Here is a 4,386-nt window from a genome sequence, read left to right as displayed (position 1 = left end):
TTTTCAAGGCGGCAGCTCCACACACACCGCTGTGGTGGCCGCTGGTTCTGCCCTGGGTCCCCATCGCGCCGGCTCTGCCCCAGTCCCCAGGTCCCTCTCTATCACACAGACCTGGGTCCCCCATCCCTCCCCCTACTCCACCCCTGCTCTGCCGTCCCCCTGGTTGGGCGCTCTGGAACGTCTGGAAGCCGTTCCTTGGAGGAGGGGTCCTGTCAGGGTCTGGCGTCTGGTGTTTCTCCCTCTTACCACCAGAGGTCGCCATTTCCCATCCTTCCGGACTCCTTTACCTTAACTCCACACACCTGTGCACTTACTCACACACACACAGCTGTTGCCCAACTTGATGGCTATTTATACTCCTTCCCCACACCTCTCTGGGCGGATTATTAAGTGTTGTTCATGTACTGATGCAAGCCAGAAGTGGCCGTATTGTGCTGCAATTTCTAATATTTCTAAAGTGCTTCTTTATAATGAACATCGCTTTCTCAATACTTTACCCGCTCTATAACACAGTGAAAGAGCAGTGAACAATCGATTCTAGAGCCATCGATAGCAACCTAATCAGCACCACCGCCATGGACAGCACCTGCTAACGCCGCACGTAAGAAGGTTTAACTTAAAACAACCTAAGGCAGTGTTTCCCAACCGGGGTGCCGTCTGTCGAGAGCAGGGGTGCTGTGTAATTGCTAAAATGTTCAAAAAAGCATCTATTATATAATATCCATTTCTGATGTCGCCAATAATTAGAGATGCACCGAAATTTCGGCTGCCGAAAATTAGTTCACCGCTCAGGTTTCACTTTCACGTGGTGTGACGCTCTGTGTATTATCCCGCTCTATGTGTGTGCGCTCTGCTCAGCGCTCCACTCGTATGCCGTTCATGCGAATCGGAACAGCAAAGTCCACTCAGAAATCGAGCCGACAGGAGACATCGATGTAATACAGTATTGTTTCTGTCTGCAATAGCCCTAACTGTGTTGTAACATGGTGTGGTAAATGGGCAACTCTGGTAATGCTGCTGCAGTTCTTCCCTGTTGTACCGAATATCTATATTTTTCAAATGATCATATCGAAGTTAGAAATTCAAATATTGTGACAAAATTAATTTTGTAGGGTGCCACAAGTTTGTTAAAATTTCCAAAGGGTGCCGCGACTAAAAAAAGGTTGGGAAACACTGTCCTAAGGTATAGTTCGGGGAACACACCTAGGAAAGGTATACCCCTAGTTAAGGTGTATCTTTAGAGTCTTCGTAGCGCGCTAAGAGACACCGTTATCGGGAAACGCAGCCCTGTCCTCTAAAGAGCGCCATCGTCTGGTGAGATAGGATATTACACAATGTTTTTATAAAATGATGTGAAGAAATATGTATGGAAGCCCATTGCCTCCACACACACACACACACACACAAAACACCCCTTGAAAGGGTAACTGGGACTATTTATATCACAATTTTGACTCCTTTCTCACAATTCTGAGAACAGAATTGTGAAATATAAAGTCAGAATTGCAAGATAAACTCAACTCTGAGAAGTCAGAATTTAAAATTATAAAATCACAATTGCAAATTTAAAAAAAGTCTCAGTTCTGAGTTTTTATCTCGCAATTCTGACTTTTTTCTCAGAATTCTGAGTGTATATATGGCAATTCCGTGTTAATATTTTGCAATACTGAGAAACAGTCCAAATTGTGAGATATTTTTTATTCCACAGAGGAATGAGCTTCCATAAGAAGGTTTATTTTCCATTAAAGAAAAAAAAAACTTTGTGGCAAGAATCTTTATTTATGTAACATTCCATTTATGTAACACTTCAGCTCTTCACTTCTCCCAATCTTGTTCTGTCCATCCATGTGATTTAATGTTTTTGGCCACCGTACGATTTCAATTAGATTGTTCTTGAATAGTCGCTTGGAGGTGGAATGTATTTTTCAGCCCAGGTGGAATAAATCAATAGGCATTTTCAAAATATATCAAGTGAACCCACATTATTAAATTCATACTGGCCTTGGGCACTCTGTAAAGCCATTAAATATTGTTTTAGTGCTTCATATTTTGTTCCACTGTGCTTCTGCTCATGTAAAAATACACATCTGACAAAATCAGAAGGGCTTTTGGAGGTTCAGCCTACAAGTTTTTCCTATCCTGCCATTCCTAACTCACACATGTGACAAACACTATCCGCTCATTACTGAATATTCACATTTTAATTAGTTACATATTTACCCATGTGACTCCTCCCGCTTTTGCACATCGACCCTGTTTGTGGTTGAAATAATCCATTAAGCAAGTACTTGAACTCAAGATGTTTGCCATTTTTAAGTTCCTTTTGAAATTTGTACAGTCCCTCATAAAAGTTCATTAAGTGTAAAACAATTAATACAGAGAATCTGCATCTCTGAAGATGCCTTTTAAGTGCGGGCAGAGCTTGTGGGCATGAGAGAGTCTCGCTTTTTAGTTCAACGCCAACAAAATACATCAAACAGCAATAACCTCATACTTTGAGTAGTGATTTATTTTTCTAATCCCCCTCACTGTTCTCATGCAGAGCTCTTAAAAGAATAAATCATTGTGTATTAATTGAAAGCAGATTTTTACACACACTTGTCTGACGGGATGATATAACTGCATTTGGCTGAAGAACCACTGTTCTTTGTCAAAACAGGAAAATATGCAGAGCATGATTGGAAAAGGCAGAGCACGCATCACCTTTCTGGGATTTGATTTCTTTAGGGTTATTTTTAGGGTGTGGGGTGCCTCACATCTGGGTTTGTCTTGTTGAAATCAAGCAAAAATTTGTATTTTTCTGACTCTGATTACCAAATGGAGCCTGTGATCTCTTTACAAATATCACTGAATGCACTGAAACACTACCCATGTGCTAAACTTGGCATAAATACAAGCCCTGATTATCTCTAAAACACTTCACCTCATCATTCATCATTCTGTCATACTAGTTAACCGGCCATATGACACCCATCCATCATGGGTTGATGTGGCTTAATTATTGTTTTCCATGGCAAAGGCTATGCAGTCTGTTCCCACTAAAATTAGTGTTGTTTGGGAGTAAATTTTAGTTATATTAATAATACTTTAATTTTGGCAGAACTTTCATCATTTACACTATATACAGAGTTTCAGTAAAGGGATGATCGTAAAGGGATAGTTCACCCGAAAATTTAAATTCTGTCACCATGTTTTTTAAAACGCACATGACTTCCTTTCTTCTGTGAAAGACGAAAGGGGTTATTTATAGCAGGATCCAAGCTGCTCTTTTCCATACAATGAAAGTGAATGATGACCATAAGCAAGAAAGATTTTCAAGGCGTAAAACTCTCAAGAGAGCAACAACAGAGGAGATATCTGAAGTATTTGGATGGCACATTAATTCACAGGTTACATGAACACCTTAATCAGCTACGAAAGCTAACCAATCCATCAGAGTTAATTAGCTTAACCCAGTTTAGCTCCCTTTGAGTCTTGTTTCAGTTGCTTAGAGACTGAATCTCCAGGCGCCGTGCAGAGCAGCAGTTCAGAGGCAGAAACATTACATACTCGAGTGGTGGACAGTAACCGTAGTATTTTTACTTTGTTACTGAACTTAAGTACAATTTTCAAGCACCTGTTCTTTATTTTATTTTGGGAAACTTTTACTTCACTGCATTTCAAAGCATAATCTCATCCCTTTTACTCCACTACATTTGATAAAATATTACTTGTTATTTTGAACTGTGGAAATCACCACTGAGACGCAATAGCAATGTCCAACTCACGAACAAACTGATTCTTTTTAATTAACCTGTTGAATCGGGTTAAAAATAGCACTGAATGATTCATTTGGGCAGATCCTAGCTGTTCTGAAGTCAACAACTCAAAAGATTCCATGATCCAGTCAGAGCGAGCATCCAGTAACAATTCACCTGTTCATGACTGACACAAAATGTGCAAGAACAGGTAAAAACTATAAATAACATTAAAATAACACAAAAAAATCCCCATGCATCTTCCCTGCAGCTGTAGCCATTTTTAAATAATATAAAACTAGTGTGTTTGCACTGCATTCTTATTAAAATCTTAGCTCTTTGCCCCATGTGATATCTATGTTAAAATTGTAAGTTTATACTATTTTCACCACACATTTACATGCATTTTGTTTCTTCATTTTAAAGGTGACATATCATGAAAATCTGACTTTTCCAGGTTTTAAGTGCTATAATCAGGTCCCCGGTGCATCTACCAACCAAGGAAACGTGAAAAAGATAACCCAGTAACTTTTGTTTTGGGAAGCCCTTTTCTGCAAGTGTCTGAGAAAACTAGCGCGTCTGATTTCGCTCCCTTGGTGACGTGGCAAAAGGATCTCATTATAATATTACCGCCCATTAATCTGTAAAT

Source organism: Sinocyclocheilus rhinocerous, unplaced genomic scaffold (assembly GCF_001515625.1).
Source record: "Sinocyclocheilus rhinocerous isolate Xijiao unplaced genomic scaffold, SAMN03320098_v1.1 scaffold753, whole genome shotgun sequence".
Lineage (NCBI taxonomy): Eukaryota > Metazoa > Chordata > Actinopteri > Cypriniformes > Cyprinidae > Sinocyclocheilus > Sinocyclocheilus rhinocerous.
The sequence above is the reverse complement of the archived record's forward strand: the minus strand, read 5'-3'. Positions refer to the sequence as shown.